The sequence below is a fragment of the Dasypus novemcinctus genome, chromosome 13 (genome assembly GCF_030445035.2).
Source record: "Dasypus novemcinctus isolate mDasNov1 chromosome 13, mDasNov1.1.hap2, whole genome shotgun sequence".
NCBI classification, from domain to species: domain Eukaryota; kingdom Metazoa; phylum Chordata; class Mammalia; order Cingulata; family Dasypodidae; genus Dasypus; species Dasypus novemcinctus.
Window position 1 is genome coordinate 36676660 of NC_080685.1, and position 21176 is coordinate 36697835.

Here is a 21176-nt window from a genome sequence, read left to right on the forward strand (position 1 = left end):
CAAGCCCTTCCAGTGACTGTCCTGGTTTATCAGGGACCATTTTCTTGGCGTTTCCATTCTGCTTTCTACAACATTGGTTGTCTCAGTGATACATGCTTTGAGTTGTTGCTTTATCCCTCTTAGATCTGTCCCTGCTTATCTGTGTCTCTGTTCCCCTAGGATGTGTTTGGTTAGTGGCCTCTGTTGCATCATTCAGTACTAACTTTTACTCAAGCAACTCTATTTTTTTTTATTGATTTTGTAAAAATATTACATTAAAAAAGCAATATGAGGTCCCATTCAACCCCACCACCCCCACCCCACCACCCCCACCCCACCAAAACTCACTACCATCATCATGATACATCCATTGCATTTGGTAAGTACATCTCTGGGCATCTCTGCACCTCATGGTCAATGGTCCACATCATGGCCCATACTCTCCCACATTCCATCCAGTGGGCCCTGGGAGGATTTACAATGTCCGGTGATTGCCCCTGCAGCACCATCCAGGGCAACTCTAAGTCCCAAAGGCGCCTCCACATCTCATCTCTTCCTGCCATTCCCCATACCCATATCAGCCACCATGTCCACTTTTCCCACTCCACTCCAATGCCACCTTTTCTCTGTGGACCTTGGATTGGCTATGTCCGTGGCATCTCTATGTCAAGAGGAGGCTCAGATTCCACATGGATACTGGATGCAATCCTCCTGTCAAGCAACTCTAGAACACCTTTAAGTGGCCTCCCTAAGAGAGATTTCCAGGAACAGAATGACAAACATGTGGCTAAATCAGACTTTTTTTTTTTAATTTAATTGCCTTTTTGCTTTTAAGATACACAGACCACAAAAAAAAAATGTTATATTAAAACATATAAGGTGTTCCAATATACCCCACACCTCACCCTAACACACTCCTACCACATCAACAACCTCTTTTATCATTGTGGCACATTCATTGCATTTGGTGAATATATTTTGGAACACTGCTTCAGTGCATGGATTATAGTTTACATTGTAGTTTATACCTGCCCCAGTCCATTCAGTGGGTTATGGCTATATATTAATGGATATATAATGTCCAGCATCTGTCCCTGCAATGTCATTTAGGACAACTCCAAGTCCCAAAAATGCCCCCACATCGCACCTCTTCTTTCCTCTTCCTGCCCTCAATAACTACTATGGCCACTTTCTCCACATCAATGATACAATCTCTTCAATTGCTAGAGTCACAATAGTTCTATAGTAGAACACCAGTAAGTCCATTCTAACCCATATTTCTTTTTAAAGATTTATTTATTTTTAATTTATTTCTCCCCCCCCCCCCATTGTCTGATCTCTGTGTCCATTCACTGCATGTTCCTCTGTATCTGTCTGCATTCTTGTCAGTGGCACCAGGAACCTGTGTCTCTTTTTGTTGCATCATCTTGCTCCATCAGCTCTCCTTGTGTGTAGTGCCACTCCTGGGCAGGCTGTGCTTTTTTTCACATGGGGCAGCTTTCTTGCAGGATGCACTCTTAGTGCATGGGGCTCCCGTACACAGGGGACACCCCTGTGTGGTAAGGCACTCCTTGCACGCATCAGCAGTGCATGTGGGCCAGCATGTGGGACACGGGTCAGGAGGCCGTGTGTTTAAATGCTGGACCTCCCATATGTAGGCAGACTCTCTATAAGTTGAGCCAAATCCACGTCCCTCTAATCCATATTTTATTCCTCCATCCTGTGGACGCTGGGATGGTGATCTCCACTCCACCTCTATAGCAAGAGGGGCTTATATCCTACATGGTTGATGGATGCGATTCTCCTGCTTGCACTTGTAGGTACTCTTGGTTCCCTGGTGTGATGGTTGATCCTCTTCACCTCTCTGTTAGCTTACCTGTGTATATCCAATGAGCCGGAGAATAGAAGTTGCAGCTCTGCTGAGGCTCAAGGACCAGCTGGCACATGGACAGTCCAAAGATTCAAGTCTCCTGAGTATATACCAACCCCAATGCCAACTGTAGGTTCAGTAAAAGTGGCAGAAGAGGCAAGTGTGGAAAAGACACATCTGAGTCCAATGCCATCACACTCAGGAACACAAAAAATTACAAGTAGGGCCTACTGACAAAGCACTGAACTCCAGAGCCATCTGCCATGACTGTAGAACCTGTGTGTCTCTGTAGCCCTCAGGAACCAGTACCTGGGGTTCTATCTACTTTGACTATCCCTGGGATCCTATTGAGGTTTATGTAAGAGTGACCCCCACTCTTTTTTGAAGACTCAGTCATATAATCTCATTTGTCTTTACCACTATACCCCTTTTATTCAAGTTTTTTTTCTAGTTGCATCACCAGCTAGTAAATGGGAGTAATCCTTCGGTGCCAAGGAGGTTCATCCATGGGAATCATTTCTTATGCTGGGGAGTAATCAGACTTTTGAGTTGCACAATGAGAGGAAATCTTTGCTTAGGATTTCAAAGGACAATAGAGACTTTCAACATAAACACCAGTAATGGTACTCTGTTGTTTCTCGAGTCAAAGTCTAGTTGATAATGGGAATGAACCACTGGTGTGTCATGTGATTTCCAGGCACTGTCCCAAACTTTCTGAGGATGGCATGCCCAGCCCCACCAAACTTGGAGTTAAAAGCAGCTACAAATGCAGCATAAAGTATGCCATTGTGGAAATCAACTACTTTATGAGCTAAGTATCAGCTGATGATATAACTAGAAAATGACCTTGAATAAAAGGGTCAACTTGGACCAGCAGAATATCTCAGTCGACATATAATACCAGGAGTTAAAAATGTTTTTTGACCTGAATCAAGGGGGAAATGGAAAGGACAAATGAGTTTATATGACTATGAGTCTCCAAAAAGAGCCAGGAGATTATCAGAGGGGTTGCCCTTATGCACACCTGAGCAGAGTCCCAGAGACAGATAAAGTAGATACAACCCTGGGTATTGGTTCTTATGAGGGCTACAGAGACCCACAGGTTCTGTGGTTATGGCAGATGGAGTTCAATGCCATGTCAGTTGGCCCTACTTTGGAGTTTGTCTTTCTGTGTGATGGAGCTCGACTCAGATGTGAACTTTGTTCACAAGCCTCTCCTGTTACTTTTACTGGAACTGTAGTTGGTGCTGGGGTTTAATATATACCCAGGGGATCTGAATCTCTGGACTGACCATATGATAGCCAGGCCCTGAGACTCAACAGACTTCAGCAACTACACTCTGGTTTGTTGGACTTATCCCACTCAGCTAACATGGAGTTGAAGAAGGTCAACCACCTCACAAGGGAGCCAAGAGTGCCTACAACTGAAAGCAGGAGGATTGCATCCAGCATCCGTGGTATCTAAGCCCCCTCTTGCTACAGATGTGGAGTGGACACAACCATTCCAAGGTCCACAGGTTGGAGGAATAGAATATGGTTTAGAGTGGACTTACTGATATTCTATTCATGAATTATTGTGATTAGTAATTGAAGAAAATGTGGCATTGGTGTGGAGAAAGGGGCCATGGTGGTTGCTGGGTGTGGGGAATGGGAGGAAGAGATGAGATATGGAGACGTTTTTGGGACTTGGATGCTGCAGGGACAGTTACCAGACATTGTATGTCCTCCCATGGCCCACTGGATGGAACGTGGGAGAGTGTGGGCTATGATGTGGATCATTGATCATGAGGTGCAGCAGTGCTCAGAGATGTGTTCACCAAATGCAATGAATGTCTCATGATGATGGAGGAGATTGTTGCTATGGGGGGAGGAATGGAGTGAGAGGGGTGGGGGGTATATGGGGACCTCATATTTTTTGAATGTAATATTAAAAAAAAATAAAGACAAAAAAAAAAAGAGCTATGCTTGAAACAATGTAGTTTTTTTAGAAGTGTGATCGACAATTTGCCCTTAAATCATCATGAGCTTCCATGAGATGGCACTGACTATTATCACAATCATAATTCTCTAAGTAAATTCAATGTGAACACAACATACCTGCAAACAAAAGGCTTTAACTTTGCTGGGATGAGGTTATGAATTTTGTTTTCCCAACCAAGGATCTTGATTTGGGCTAGTTATCTTGTATGTGGAAGTTCTCTTTTCAGTACAGAAAGAGAAAATTTAGGATTTCACACAGGTAAAGTTATTACAAAAATCTAGGCTCTGTCAGGAAACTAACTTTTGTTCACTTTTAGAATATGAAAAAGCAGTCAAAATTATCACACATGAACCCTATATCAAATACCCTGCATTTGTATTTCTAGTCTCTTTTGAAGGGTGGGCTGACCCCAATTTCAGGACATCACAGGAATTCAATATAAATTTAGAACACTATATTACAATTTGTAGAGGTGTAGCTAACTCAACAACTGGAAAGAATAGCAATTAATTTCCCTTGATTACAGAAAATTTCTTCTTGTTAAAGCATTCGTTGAGCTCTCATTACATATAAAATCAAACTCCATGATCAAAAATACCATGAGACTTGTGACAGATGCCAGAGGAAAATGTCAGATTGTCAACTCCTCCAATATTTCTGGTGTTTAAGTGAGAATGAATCTCCCCATTGGGATAGGCCTGGTGCTAATGAGGCATTCCAGGGCCAGGATGGGAAGCCAGGCAGGAAAATGAAACTAGTCTAAACATTACAGGTGGAGGCTGGGAATGGGAAAAGCCAGCAGGGCTCAGGATCCAAAAGTCAGGACTTTGAGATAGATCTGAGTCCAGGTAGCTTGTAGGTAAGAAACCAAGCCCACAGGTAGGGACCAAGAAACCCCCAGGCACCAAAGACCAAAACAAGTCAAAGGCTCAGAAACCCAAGTAAAAAGTCAAGACAGCAGATAGAAACACCATCATGATGACCCTGAAACTGAAGTACCTGCATTTCAGGGAAGATGGGTCTTCCCCAAGTTCTGCAGGGCCAATCCATTCCAGATTGTGTAAATGAACAAACTCTTGAAGTCAGGAAGAACTGCTTTCAAACCCCTCCATGTCAGGATAATCTATAAAGTGGAAAAACAGTATTTTCAATGTAGGGTAGTTGTAAAGATTAAATAGAAAAATACAAATAAAATAACTACCACAGTGCCTGATACATTAAATTTGTCCAACAAATGGAAACTCAGTAACAACAACAACAAAATGAAACCAACGATTTTTACCTCAAGACCAACCTGAAAATCAGCAAGTAGATCAGGAAAAAAATCCATGAAGGAATTAAATGAGATAAAAGTGACTGAAAAAGAACTTTTGGGGAGTAATGCTTCCATAACTTGTTCAGCTGCCTTTTTCTGTTTTATTTTTGTGAATTTGAAATAATAAAGTTGTTAATTTTATATATATATGGATAGGTTGATAAAGTGCACCCTGGTCCCCAGGGTCATGTGCATTTGGAGTACCTCTGTAACGGATGAGTTCCTTCTCAAAGGAATAGAAGCCATCTAAGGGAATTTTCTCATTCCACAACCTGGAAAAGCTTGAACTTTTCTTCTCCTTTTACTGTGTTATGCTTTAAAAGTGGAATCGGCAGACGCACAGCAGTCACTGGTCCATAACAATTCTGAAATCCAGTCATGCATATATTTCAGGGCCTCCTTCTCTGGATGCAGAGGATAGTCCTCGATTAGAGCCTGGTTCTATTCTCTGGAAGTGGTTCTCCCAACTATTTGGCTCCTCATCATTCTGCCCAAGATTCTGTGGGTTGGATCTGCCATTCTTCTGCTGGTCATGCTGGGACCACTCACGCAACTTCATTTAGATGGCAGGTCACCTGGGGACTGGGCTCAACTTGCACCTCCCACAAAATGGTCTTTAATTCTGAGCTTCTTCAAAGGATGGTGACCTCAGGATTCCAGGAAGATAAGCCCCAATGTGCTCACAGTGCCAAACTTTGTTCAAAACTCTTTAGGTGGATTAACTGATTTAATCATCACAATCATATGATGTTATGATTATCTCTACTTTATAGAGGAGGGCACAGAGGCACAGAGAGATGTAAGGCAACTTATTCAGGATCATATGTAAATGGCAGAGCCAGGATTTGAACCCACGCAGGGACCACCCTCTTATCCACCAGCTCTATTGCTTTAACAATACTGGTCTTGTGTAGAATTCAGAATTCATCCCTGCATCTATTGCCTTGGGACTGTATCCTCAGCAATAAGTCACTGAAACTCACACATTTTTTTTTTATGGTACATATTGTACCTTTGGTATATTTTTCCATATATACACTGTTATTAACAGTATGTATTAGTATTGTACATTTGTTATAGTTCATGAGAGAACATTCTCATATTTGTACTGTTAACCATAATCTGTCTTCCACTACATGGTTCACTGTATTATACAGTCCCATGCTTGTACATTCCATCCAAAATTTATTTTTTTTTATTTTTTTATTTTATTGACTTTGTAATAATATTACATTAAAAATATATATGTGAGGTCCCATTCAACCCCACCCCCCCACCCCACCTCTCCCCCCCGCCAGCAACACTCCCTCCCATCATCATGACACATCCATTGGATTTGGTAAGTACATCTTTGGGCACCTCTGCACCTCATAGTCAATGGTCCACATCATGGCCCATACTCTCCCCCATTCCATCCAGTGGGCCCTGTGAGGATATACAATGTCCGGTGATTGCCTCTGAAGCACCATCCAGGGCAGCTCCATGTCCCAAAGACGCCTCTACCTCTCATCTCTTCCTGCCTTTCCCCATACCCATCAGCCACCATGTCCACTTTTCCCAATCCAATGCCACCTCTTCTATGTGGACATTGGATTGGTTGAAACTCACACATTTTGATGTTAGTTGATCTATCTAACCTTCTGATGATTGCACAAATTGTTATCAATAAGGCACATACAAAACCATTAGCAGCTCATCCAAGATCCTAAACCTTGGATGGGATTATGACCCTGGCAGGTATTTCAAGACCTCCAAATTCCACAAAACTGGAACTCTCATGTGCCATGTACCCTCCCTGTCCACCACCACTATACCCATCCTAACACACACTCAAATAAAATGTGTTTTCTGAGGGTCTGCTATATGCCAGGGGCACTGTAGACATGGAAGATAAACCTGCATCCTGGGAGCTTTCAGCCCCTACAGCCCTGACTCCCAATTTGAGAAGCATGATTAAGTTGGGAAATACCAACTTAAAAATAATTAGATAGGACATTTTAGAAAGGATACAGAATAAACCATCTTTATGGTCCCTTCCAAACCCACCCCACCCCATCCTCTTGATTTCTCTCTAAGGCAAGCATTTATTAGTTTGTTTTCAACAGACACACTCATACTTTGTAATTACTATATAAAATATGTTTAGTTTTCAAATGTAAATAAATTTAAATTAATCTTGCTTTATGATTTTCAAGGCATCTCCTGAGATAAAGGAAGACACTCCAGGGTGTCGTCAAACCAGTGCTGGGAATTCTTGCTCTCAAAAGTAGGGACGCAAGCTCATTAAACCTTCAAGGAGCCAGAGTGGAGAAATGTGTATAGGTATACAGATAGAGCCATTAGAGATGGAGTTTAAGTGTATATGATTCATTTACACACATACACACAAACACATGAAAAGCAATACACCAAAAGTGGTTGTCTCCCCATAAGTATTTCAGGGTAAGCTGTCTGTTGTAAACTTGCTTCAATGCCACTTGCTTCTTAATTCTCTGCAACAGAGAGGAGAAGGTGGGAACATTTCCCAAAAATCACTTCCCCAAGCATTTTGAATGTCAGTGAAAGGCACTTTCATGAGATATGGAAGGTGAAAAAGAGGGAAGGGCATTATTCTCCAGAGGTAGGCAGAAGCATAGGACACGAGGAGTCCCAAATAGCATCCAGATGAGTTTCTTGGGATTCTTCATGTTAATTCTGTAAATGAGAAAGTGCTGGGAATTTTCCACGAGTTCTCAGGATTTACCATAGAGTGGCTTCGAGGCAATGTCTTTTTTTTTTTTAATTAAAATTATTTATTTTTACGAATTACATTCAAAAAACATGAGGTCCCAATCAACCCCACCGCCCCCACCCCCCACTCCCCCCACAGCAACACTCTCTCCCATCATCGTGAGACATCCATTGCACCCAGTAAGTACATCTCTGAACATCACTGCACCCCGTAGTCAATGGTCCACATCATAGCCCACACTCTCCCCCGTTCCATCCAGTGGGCCCTGGGGGGGTCTACAATGTCCTGTAATTGTCCGTGAAGCACCACCCAGGACAACTCCACGTCCCGAAAACGCCTCCACATCTCATCTCTTCCTCCCATTCCCCAAACCCAGCAGCCACCATGGCTACCCTTCCCACACCCATTCCACATTTTCTCTGTGGACATTGGATTGGTTGTGTCCATTGCACATCTATGTCAAGTGGGGGCTTAGATTCTACATGGATACTGGATGCACTCCTCCTGCTTTCAGTTGTAGACACTCTAGGCTCCATGGTGTGGTGGTCTGACCCCACTCAGCTAACATGGAGGCAATGTCTTTTGAGTGCCCTCACTTAGGTGCTCCAGGCTGAGATCATCTGGCCAGTTTCCCTAACTTTTGCTGCCACATCCCATTATGCAGACACGGAAGCCTCTAATTCCTTGTATTGCTTCTTTTCATACTGGGAAACATAACTGGCTTCTTTTTTCCTGGTTCAACACCAACTAAGAGAAAATGATAATAGGAATCACTTTTCATTTTTTGTGCAAGTATATATTAATGCTTTTATAATAAACACATATTTTTATAATAAAGCCATAAAGGCTTTAAAATGTTTTAAATACAAAATGCAATAAATGTTCTGCTAGAGTTGCTCTAGAGCCTCAGAAGAGAGGCAAAAAACATGGATTGTTAGTGAGGGAGGCATAGCAGGAAAAGCTTTTCACAAGAAGTGTTTTTTTCCTAAATTGAATCTTAAAGGAGGTGAGATATGTCTTCAGGGTACCAGTCAGGACAGGACAGGTAATGGAGGTGGTATGTGCAAAAGCTGAAGAGAGTTTGGCTTATCTTAGGAGACCTTTTTTCAGTTCAGGTATCTTTGCTGAATTTGAAGAAAGATTATGCTGTAGTGATAAGCAAGGAGCCTCATTCTGGGGGACATATAAAGCCCTCCAGGGGCTATTCTCCTGAAAGTGCTAAGGAGTTTATAGAAATGGAAAAGGAGATTTCAATTCTAGTCACTGGTGGCAAACGAAAGTCAGTCCAGATTCCACAGAGGTGGTGGATCCTGCAGGGGTCCTTGAAGGATGTGATGTGGGTGGAAATAAAGTCTCCTGGGTGGGGGGGGGGGGCCCAGAGTGGTAGGAGCTGGTCCATGTCCCCTTCCCCGACCCAGAATGTCGGGAGGCTGGAGGCACTTAGACTGCGATGGCCAGAGGACCAAGAGGACCCCCAAGTTCCCCTTCCCCTTCCTAGACTCCAGGTCTTAAAGGATGATGACTGGGTGATTCTGCCAAGCCTGGAATGTAGTTTAAAAATGAAGAGGGTAGAGAGTGACGTTTTAAGAATTCCTCCAGAAAGGAAATCTGGGAACCAACCCCTTCTTTGAAGTGAAAACAGGAAAGGCGTAATGTACATGTGAGCATATTTTTTTGTACAATCTGCCTAACCCATAGATAATGTTTTTTCCAAACAGGGACAGGGAGGCATTTCTCAGGCACTTCTAATTGACGTGAGGCTTTCGCCAGGTCAGTTAGGCTCCCTGGCGACCTCTCCTGCCAGCTGGCTCCTCTGCCCTCAGCCCTGCCCAGCCAAAGCTTCTGCAGAGAAGCCGAGTTACAAGTCCTGAGGGGACACACTTGGACATCTCCAAATTGCCACCCCTCATGCCAGGCCATGTTTGGGGTGCTAGCAACGACCGTAAAGCAGAAGAGAGATTATAGCTGCATGGGAAAGTGGTCTACAGCAGGGATTCTCAGACTTTGAAGTGCATATGTGTCACCTGGGGATCCCACAAGTCTGGGATGGGGCCGAAATCACTGCATTTCTCTCAGCCTCCAAGATGATAGTGTTGCTACTGAACTGAGGATCACACTTTGAGACACACAGTCTAAAGGAGGTCAGGAGAAGAGCCAGGAGGGCAGGAAGTTGTCGAAAAGGAATCAGATGTAGACCATTCCTAAGTGCCATTGATTCAACGTATTTGTTGCATCTGTACTACAAAATGAGGTAAACAATGAACCTTTGTGATCTATAATTTTGGAGACCGAATGGGTTAAAACAAAAGGGGCAAAGGACAAGAAATAATAGAGCAGTTTAGTGCGGCTGGGGCGGCTTGCACCCCGACGCTGACGGGGGGGTTTGGAGGGGTCAGCTGGCTGCAAAGGCGTCTGAGGCTGCGGCAGACAGCCTCAGAGGGGCTCTCAGGCGTGGAGGACGCGCGGCGAGGGGAGAAAGAATGCCGCGGAGACCAGGTCTGGTACGCAAGTCCGGTTTATTGCGGAAGGGGACATAGCTTTATAGGGTTAGGGACTGCGTGGAAGGATTTGATAGGTGCGGGCGGGTACTGCTTCCTGATAGGTGATTGTAAGTGGTTGCTAGGCAGAGGGCTGGCGGAGAGGTTTGGAATAGGGTAGGGGAAAGGGGGAGTGAGAGCTGGCCGGATGTTGGGCTAGGCGGGAGATAGAAAGGGGGAGGGCAGCACCGGCCAGCCGTTAGCAGCAAAGGCCTAGTCAGGCGTGGTCACCTTATCTAGGCCCAGTGGGCAGAGGCGGTATCACTTCTTGCCGCACCGTTTGCTACTGTGGCAAGCTGGGTGCCCTTCCTCCCACAGTTTAGAAACTTCAAAGGTCTACTATTGCAGTCAGCATATGAAAGATAAGAAAATAAAGTAAGTTAATAAGGACATCTGTCCTAGTTTTCTATTGCTGCAGAACAAATTCCCACAAACTGAATGGCTTAAAACAGCACCCATTTATTTTCTCACAGCTCTGTATCTCAGAAGCCTGGTTGTACATTAGCCGAGTCTTCTGCTCAGGGTCCCATCAGGCTGAAATCAGGGTGCAGGTCGGGCTGTGATTCTCTTATGAGGCTTAGGGTCCTCTTTCAAGCTCATTCGGATTGCTTGTAGAATTCACTTCCTTGCAGTTGGAAGGCTGAAGCCCCCATGTGTTTTTGTTGTTGGTGTTGTTGCTTTGTTTTGTTTTTTGGATCGAACCTGGGACCTCATACCTGGGAAGCAGGTGTTCAACCAATTGAGCTACATCCGCTGCACCCCACCCCTCTCCCCGTTTTCTCAGTAGCTGTTGGCTAGGGTCTGCTCTCAATTTATAGATGCCACCTTCAGTTCCTTGCTACATGGCCCTCCATAGAAGAGTCACTGCGCTTGTGTTTGCTTTCTTCTAGGCTAGCAGGAACAAATCTCTAACTTGGTCTGCCTAAGACCTCTAGGACCCGTTTAAGATTAGATCACATCCACCCAGGAAAATCTCTCTTTTGACTAACTCAATTAATTAGGGATATTAACTATGTCTATAAATCTTTTTGTCATTCAGCATAACATAATCATGGGAATGATATCGAAAGAGGGGATGATACAGGGGTTTAGGTCATTTGGGGTCATCTTAGAATTCTGCCTACCACAACATCCTGTAACTGTACATTTTGTATCAGAGATTTTTCAACATAAAATGTAATTTCCTCATTTCCTCTCATTGAACTAAACCCCCCTATGGCTGTGGTAATAGCAGGTGTTTCCATCTTTTGATTACCAATTATGTGTCAGCATTTTGTATGGTACTTTACACATTCCTAGTTTATTTAACCCTATCAATAATTCTGTGATGTAGGTATATGATCCATATTTTGTAGATGAGAAAACTGAGACATGAAATGTTTGAGTATCTTGGTTTAGGTCAATGCTAGGTCTCAATGTGCTCCTGGAATATTGAAGTGAAAAATATAATTTTAAGTGCCATAAAGAATTATGAAATGTATAAAAATGTAAACTAGAAAATTATGAAATTTGAGTCATGGGTATCCAAACATAAATTTTCAACAAGAGGGGAGAAAAAAAAAAAAGGGAAAAAAAACCCACGGAAACCTTTCAGTGCCATCTTGTGGAAAGACCTGTATTAAAAGTCCAAGGTAATCTGACCACACCCCAAGATACCTCACAGCCTCTACACCCAAGGCCAACATGCCTTCAGTAAATACCAGTATGGCTTTGCTGTTTGTTTATAGGAAGCGGCTCTGATTGATAAAATGTCCATTCTGATTGGTTGCTTCCTGTGCCATGGGCAGCTGTTAAATAATTTGCAAATGATCTCTAACTATGTAAATCCTACATGAAACTTCCATACCCTTAATAGCAAACACTTACAAAAACCACACCCCAACAATTTTAGTTGGTTCCTCTACACAGAATAGTTCTCCAAATGTGGAAATTTTGCACTGCCCTATCACAACGCCCCATCCCTAATATATATACACACACTTAGATCACAAAGTGCTTATTGAATAACTGTTTATTAGTTAACCTGGCTTTGATTTTACCTATTGAGTAGATGAATATTATTCTCTTCTTTTCTTCAAACTGAATATTCCCATTTACCTTTTGCTGCATAACAAATTACTCCCAAATTTAACACACTAAAGCAATAAATACTTATTATCTCACCGTTTCTATGAGTAAGGAATTCAGAAACAGCTTAGCAGGGTGGTTCTGATTCTGCAACTTCCTAGTGGTTATAGCAAAGAATAGGAGGGGGCTGCAGTCTACAGGCTTGCTGGGGCTGGAGGATCCATTTCCGAGATAACTAGCTCACATACATGACTGTAGGCAATAGGCCTCAGTTCTCACAACATAGACATTTCCATAAGGCTGCTTGAGCATTCTCACAAAATGGCAGCTGGCTTCTCCCAAGAGAAAGACAGAAACAACAATGTTTTTCTGACTTAGCCTAAGAAGCCACATACCATTATTTCCACAACATCCTACTGGTTACAACTGGCCCTATTAATGTAAAAGAGGACTCTACGGCTTGAGATGGTCACTGGGGGCCATCTTGCAGGCTAGTGACCACACCATCCCTTCTTCTTAGGTCCAATTTCCAGATCACAGGGTCCCCAAGACTTGGTCAAGGTATAAAATGCATTTAGATATAGGAAGATTAGAACATTTAGGAAACTGAGAATTCTGACTAAATCCAAGGATCACAGGAACTCTAACCCCAATCCAAGCAATCATTTGCCTTGGTGGGATGCAGGCAGGAATTCCCTGACTCTGACCTCATCTCTAACTGCCACTGGCATCACTGGGATTTCAAGATGAAAAAGGAAAAGGCCAAACATTCTAATCAACTGGGGAAGACAGAGATAGATTGCCTTAAAACTGTTAAGCTTTTCCATGAAAGTTAGTTCAAATATTTCGTAATGGACAGAGAACAAATAGGAAGGGAATTCCTTGTTTTCCAAAGTTTTTCTGGTGGTTCTAACCGGAGCTCTTCTTTCCCCACCAATTTCTTCATGCTTGTTATTTTTACTGCACAATGACCTTTTTGATATTTATTGCCTGACTGTCTTTGATGAACAATTTAGTACTTTATTATATGTTATGAGAACAATTAGATCTGAGTCTGAATTCCCCTGGATATGTTGTAAATTCCTTGAAGTCAGGGAAATTACTTAAGCTTCATCCTTAGCCAGCCTTCAGTGTTGACAGATATTCTCCAAGAATACATTCCCATCAATACACACACTTGCATACACAGAATATCCTATGTACCCACAACACAGGAGCAGTGTTCTATAAAGAGCAAGGCTGACTTATCCCTTTAATAAAAACAAAACAAAACAAAAAAACAGCCATTAAACTTAGCATGGATCACAATGACACAGTCATTCTTTCCTTAAGCACAGGCACATTAAAAAGAAAACCTCTGAGAGGTGCTCATACAACACTCAACACAGTCCTGAAACTCATGAAATAAAAAAGAGATGCAAATATACATTGTCTTATAGTCCTGGGGATCTACATACACCCCGGGAAATGTACACACATTGTTGCATATGCGCTCTACTTGGTTTTCTTTTTCAATCCATTGGTTCATTTGGCATTTTTGAGCACAGTGTATCAGTTCCACACCAAATGTGTGGAAGCCAAAGATGGAAAGACACAATCTCTGCTCTTAGATAAACAAGTAACTCAATGTAAGTATGACAGTCATACTGCAAATATACATTTAAACAAGATGAGATGGAGAACAGAAAGAATCTAAACCGTTCTGAGAGTCAAGAAACACTTTACAGAGGATAAAGAGGGTCATTAGTTGGGAAAGGAGGGGGCAAAGGAGGGCTGACAGAGCTAGGTTGCAGGGATCCTAGCCAGAAAACCATCAGAGAGGGGCTTTTCCTTACAGTTTGAAACTCCCTGGACCCAGACAGGAAATGGAAATGGCACCCCTGACAATGGGACACAGCCCATCTGGGAGTCCTGGGCACATTTCACCATGTCAGAAAAAAAGAGCAGAGTGAGAAGGGAAAGAAAGTCCTAAATATGGGAGCCAACTGGTCTTCCCAGAAGGAGGTTGAATGAGATCTCTCAGGTAGTATTTTAGTTTCCTAGCTGCTAAAACAAATACAATACAATGGGTTGGTTTAAACAATGGCAATTTGTTGGCTCAAGATTTTGAGGCTAGGAGAAGTCCAAAATCAAGGCATCAGCAAGGCAATGCTTTCTCTCCAAAGATTGGCATTCTGGGGGTGACTGCTGGTGATCCTTGATTCTTGGTTTTTCCATCTCATGACAAGGCACATGGCACTATCTTCTTTCTCTTTCAGGTTCCAATTATTTCCAGCTTCTGGTTGTTCCCCACAGCTTCTTTCTGCGTATCCAATTTCCTTTACTTCTGAGAACTTCAGCTATATTGGAAAAAAGCCCACCCTCATCCAGTTTGGGCATACCGTAACTAAGAACATTTCCAAAGGAAAATGTTCACACCCAGGACAAGGGGTTGGGACCTGATATGTTTTTGTGAAGGACATGATTCAACCCCTAACAGGTAAGTTGATGGATGTGCTTCTACCTTGCAGAATACCATACATTAGGGGGAGGAACACAGTTAGAGAGGTCGGAGGAAGAGTCAATCTCTGTGTCCCCCAGAACTGTCTTTCCTCTTGGAAGGATGGGCTTATAATGGGTCACAAGGAGGCAGAGAAGAGGCATAGGGTGGGGGGGAGAGAGGTGAGAAGTTTTTCCCTGATGAATGGAGGAAGCAAAGAAAAGAGAACAAGGTAAAGGAACTATGAGTAACTTCAAAGGAACAAGTGCTGGAGATCATGTAACCAGAGGCAGTGCAATCAGAAACCCTGAGGAGCAATTTGATAGAGAGAAGAGACAGAGGGGGAGAGGGGGCAGGTGGTATGAAGTGGGGGATGGTGGCTGGAAGGCCAGAGAGGAAGGAAGGGAAGGAATGAATTGGGGCAGGCTAAAAATGCAAAGACTAACAGGGAATTGGGAGTGGAAACAGAAAGGACTTGATCAGGGCTGTGACTGTAAGGAAGGGGAGGAGAGGGTAAATTTGGCAGCTCCTCGAACCTTCGGAGAGTAGATGAACATATTGCTTCAGAGTAAAGCAGAGTAAATTGTGTGTGCATTTTCCACAGTTCAGAGCCCTACTGGGAGCAGCAGAGTCTGACCCCGGGTTGATTCATCCACAAAAAGCAATTCTTAATACGTTCCGGGTTTCCTTCTTGGGGGCTTCATTTGTTCCACCAACTCCACACGCGCCGCTGCAATGACCCTGCCTACAATTGACGATCCAACCAATCAGCGAGCGCCCCACCCAGGGCTGGTTCTGATCTCCGAGCTTTCCTTGGTCTGTCAGAGCCGGGTTCAGCGTTCTGCAAGCCGCTGGGCCAATCCCCCCGCGGAGACCCAGCGGGACGTAACCCCTGGCGGTGCCCGCGGGTCCAAGTGGCCTCAGAGAGGCAAGTGACAACCAGGAGGCAGGTTACCCAGCCTAGGGCAGGCAGGAGGTGGAGTCGGCAGAGCGGGACTGGACTGGCATCGCCCCAGGTGACCCGATGTCCTGTTCCCTCCCCCAGCTATGGGCGCGAAGGCCCCCAACTTCTCGTGGGTGCTCCCTGGCCGGCTGGCGGGGCTGGCGCTGCCGCGGCTGCCCGCCCACTACCAGTTCCTGTGGGACCAGGGCGTGCGGCACCTGGTGTCCCTGACAGAGCGCAAACCTCCCCACAGCGACAGCTGCCCCGGGCTCATCCTGCACCGGTTTCGCATCCCGGACTTCTGCCCCCCGGCTCCGAACCAGATCGACAGCTTCATAGAGCTAGTGGACAAGGCCAGCGCTCGGGGAGAGGTCAGCGGGTGGGGTCAGCGCTGAGTGGGAGGGGCTTGGAAAGGGTGCTCGGAGAGCAAGGGCGGACCTGAGGTTGGACCGGGCCTGGAGATGCAGAACAAGGACGAAAAGCCTTAGGGAGAAGGTGTGAATGGGAGCAGTAAAGGAGAGGGGGAAGCAGGTGAACTGGGCCTGAGGAAAGGCAGGTAGCTGAAAGTCAACAAAGAACCAGCTAATATCCTCACTTGAGAAGGAGAGAGAGACTTGAGAGAGGTGTGGGTTAAAGTCACAGAGGCTATTTAGCAGTCTCTAAAGCAGCGTGGTCCAATCAAATGTAATAGAGCCATATAGCTTTTCTAGAAGCCCCATTATTTTTTAAAAAGCAAAAAGCTGGGAAAATTAGTTTTGATAACGTGGTTTTATTTAACCCAGTGTATTAGTCAGGGTTCTCTACTGAACGGAATCAACAGGAGACATCTGTCAATAGTATGTGATTTTATGAGTCTCACGCGACCATGAGAATGCACAAGTCCAGGTTCCCCAGGCAGCTGCAAACCCGGGCTCTGATGAAAGTCTGATGAAGGTCCTTGATGAGTTCCAGGACACACTGACTGTCCAAAGATGAGATGGGAAATTCTCTCTGAATGCTGAAATCACTTCCCCTTTTAGGGCATTCAGCTGCTTTGATAAAGTGTCACTCATCGCTGATGGCAATTGCCGTGATTGACGTAGATGTACTCAGCTATCTATGCAGTAAAGTCACTGGTGACTAAAGCCCATAAATGTCCTTGTATTACAATTAGCCCAGTGCTTGCTTGACCAAACAACTGGGCACAATTACCTGACCGAATGGACACATTAGCCTAACCATCACAACCAGTAAGTTAAAAAACATGACAGGCATACCTGGGTTTATAACATTTTAATTAGGGTACGTACAGTGATTTTTAAGACATACTGCTATTGCATACTTAATAGACTATAATATAATGTAAAGATAACTATTATGCACTAGAAAACCAAAAAATTTGTGTGACTCGCTTTGTTGTGATACCTGCTTTATTGTGGTGATCTGGAACCGAGCACACAATATCTCCTAGGTATACCTATATTATTTCAACATATGATCAATGTAAAATAATTTCTTGGTGAGATTTTTTCATGCTTTTTTGTACTACATTTTCAAAATTGTTTGTGCTTTTTACACCACATTTCACTTTGGACTAGCCACACTTCAAGTAAATTATTACAGCTTCTGAATTGGGTAGCACAGCTAGAGGGTTGTGGGGAAATGGGCTGGAAGCTCAGAGACTGAACCAGCTCCTTCTGTGGTCATTGGTGGCCTTCTAGCCACACAGGCAGTGATAGCCCTCCCTGACTTGGCTGGCACTTGTGCTGAGTCCTGAGCCTGACGCAGAGCTAAGGGGAGAGAAATGGCCCAAGGGAGGGACAAAGAAGTGCTGGGGAGGGCCCCGGCCTCCATTCCTCAGTTCCTGTCTCCGCAGGCAGTGGGAGTGCAGTGTGCACTGGGCTTTGGCCACACCAGCACCATGCTGGCTTGCTCCCTGGTGAAGGAGCACGGCCTGACTGCAGGAGACGCCATCGCCCCCACTCCATCGAGACCTACGAGCAGGAGAAAGCAGTATTCCAGTTCTACCAGTGAATGAAATAAGGGGCCTCAGTGCCCTATGTCAGCGCCCCCACTCCTCTGAGCAAGGTGGCAGATGAGGCCAGAGACCCAGGAGGGAACTAAAAGTGGTAAGCCTTCCAGCTCCCAGCTGGCTCAGGATCCTGCAGGCAGACCCTGAACTGATCAAAGGGATGGCGTGGGCCTCATTGAAGAGGTGGGGTCCCTCTGCTGCTGCCTGGAATAAATAATCTATAGGAACCAGCTCACATCTGCACAGCACTTTAGTTTATAAGCACTACCCAGCTCCTTACTTGATCCTCAACAATAGCCCTGAGATAGAGGAAAGGCTGACAGGCCATCCCTGCCCTCTGAGGTCGTTGAGACCCTGGGAGGCCAAATAACCAGCCACCCAAGGTCATGTCCCTAGATAGTAGAAGGACAGGCCAGGACGACAACACATATCTTTAACTTCCTGAAGATGCTGAAATGCCATCTCTTTGATCCTTAACAATATTGAATTTGATTGTAGCTGCTGGAGAGCTGGTAAATGAAAAGGATGCAAAACCTCAGCAGCCTGGCCTTGCATCCCAGCATCTCTAACAGTAAAGGGCCAAGACGACCCTTGTTGACACAGCCCCATAATCAAAGCTCACCTGCACATGTGTGTCATGGCTTATCCTTCTCAGGACAGAGAAGGCCTGGATGTTGTGCTCGCAGATAACCACCATCTGCACCTGCCAAGGGCTGGCACCTCTCACTAGCCATGGTTGCTGCCCGGCTCAGCTGGGACCTCCAGCCCATCATGCTGCCCCTCACAACCTCAGGCAGAGTGCTGGAATTGAGCCAGTGTGGGTGGTCATGGAGAGCAGTCATCTGATAAGTAAATGAAGAACTTTGCTGGTACGAATCCTAGCCACATTCTCAGGTGTTGCCTTCATTCCCTCCATTGCATCACATCCTCCCATGACCAGCAACAAACTATGGCTCCTTAGAGATAGGTTGAATGGTATACACCAGCCAATTTGACTCTTCATGTTGTAGCTTCTGCACTATGACAAATATGCATTCATGATATGGTGGAAACAGGTGGAAGGAGTCTAAGCTTCCCCTGTAAACCCCATCCCTCCTAGCCTAGGCCAGAGCCAGGCCTAACCCACCCACTTTTCCCTCCACTTTCCTCCTTTATACCACCACCCATCCAACTCACTCTCACAGAGTTTACATCAGTCAAAGACTTTGGCCCAGTGGTTAGGGCGTCCGTCTACCACATGGGAGGTCCACGGTTCAAACCCCGGGCCTCCTTGACCCGTGTGGAGCTGGCCCATGCGCAGTGCTGATGCGCGCAAGGAGTGCTGTGCCACACAGGGGTGTCCCCCGCGAAGGGGAGCCCCACGCGCAAGGAGTGCACCCGTAAGGAGAGCAGCCCAGCGTGAAAGAAAGTCCATCCTGCTGAGGAATGGCGCCGCCCATACTTCCTGTGCCGCTGACGACAACAGAAGCGGACAAAGAAACAAGACGCAGCAAAAAGACACAGAAAACAGACAACCGGGGGAGGGGAATTAAATAAATAAAAATAAATCTTTAAAAAAAAAGTTTTAGCAACCTAAGAAAGAGACATTAAGGCTCCCCACTTTTTCTCTGTATGTCCAATCTGAATTATCAGTTACTTCACTCTTTTTTCTTGGTCTCTGCCTCCACAAATGAGGACATCTCCTAAAGAGAAGAAACCTACAATTCCAGGCATTCAGGCTGCAACAGAGAAGTGAAAAGTAGCATGCAGGGAGGCAGCACTCGAACCTTTACCCCTTCACCAAATGCTCCATCCACCTGCCCATGCCCCAACACCACGGCCCCATTCTGTTTCTTGATAGAAACCTGAGCATTTTTCAAGGGCGGGGTGAAAGGTGGGAAGGGGCTCACTTCCTGACTCAGTCTCCTCTGCTCTGAGGGGGTAGGAAGGGAGGTGGGAGCTTAAAGGCTTAAATCTCTACCCCAGAGTTCAGTCTCTGCTGGGTCAGGGGCTGCCCCATGCCCTTTTTGCCCCTCTCTTTCTGTGCCCCTCCATCCTGCCCCTACCCTCTGCACTGCAGAAGTGGAATCTTTACCCTTCCCTTACTCTCATGGCTCCTTCAAAGAAGACAGAAAAAAATTCTAACATCATTAAAGCCCGGGTACAGCCTCCATCCCAGAGATTTAAACTGGTCTACTCTCCCTCAAGAGTTCCTCAGGGCAATAAACATATAATTATGTGCGTAAGGAAATCGGTTTTTAAATAACTAAGAGTTGACTCAAAATGAAAACCTCTGCCCTTATTCCTTCATCTCCCTTGGGAGTCAGTCTGAAACTCCCTTCAGGCTGATTCCTACCCTCAAATTTTTCCTTCTCATCACCCCCTCTTCTGCTCTTCTGTCTTTGGCCACCAAGGAAGGGTAACAGGCTAGCTCATACATTCCCTGTTATGTCTTACAATGAGATAGTAAATGCAAGGAAGCCACCTCTCTGTACAAAGATCCTTCATGTTGCATCACAGCAGGGTTTCTCATCCTCAGCACTATTGATATTTGGGGCCAGATAATTCTTTGTTGGGGGGGACTGCACTGTGCATTGTACAATATTTGGCAGCACCCTGGCTTCTACCCACTAAATGCCAGTAGAACACCACCTCCCCTCCCCAGTTATGACAACCAGCAGTGTCTCCAGATAAGATTAAATACATGGTTTTTTTGTTGGGATTCATGATTCAGTCTACAACAGGGGATAGGGGCACAATCACTCCTGGTTGAGAACTACTGCATCAGATCAACAAGATGAAATCACAAGCCTCCATTCCCTAGGGGAATATCTCCTGTGGATGCACACATCTTAGTTAGGTAGAAGGGGCCAACTCAGAGCACCATTATCATTTTGAGCAGTGCCTGGCACCCTTCCCCAGTCCCTAACCTTTTCCTAGTCTAGTTTCAAAATTGGACATGGACAACATAAACTTTCTATATCCAGGAGGGTTTTATTCTCAATGAGTTGCTGTTGAGCATAGCTACAGTAACATCTACTCCCACCTCCTGCCCCGATGTTTTTAGTTTCCTTCCATGTTTATTCTCTGGTATGTGATCCAAGCTCCCTGCGCAGTGGAGGCTGCTCTATGTGGGAAACAACCCTCCATATCACTGGGGCTCCACACCCATCACCTCTTGGGCTCCTCTCCCAGAAACTGCTGTGATGCAGAAGCAGCTGGAGCTGAGCTAGGAAGAGCACCAGGCTCACTGTCTGGGAAGCGTCCTCCCTTCCTGGATCCCC

The 21176-nt window shown here is 45.1% G+C and overlaps 1 protein-coding gene across 1 annotated transcript in view; it reads left to right on the forward strand.

The window, feature by feature from the left end:
* The window catches only part of LOC105745887 (Fc receptor-like protein 6), a 304798-nt gene extending 286940 nt beyond the window's left edge, over positions 1-17858 (forward strand). The window contains exon 2 of the transcript XR_011645441.1: positions 17758-17858. The gene's annotated coding sequence lies outside the window, so the exon portion shown is untranslated. The remainder of the gene's footprint in view (positions 1-17757) is intronic.
* The last annotated feature ends 3318 nt before the right edge of the window (positions 17859-21176 follow it).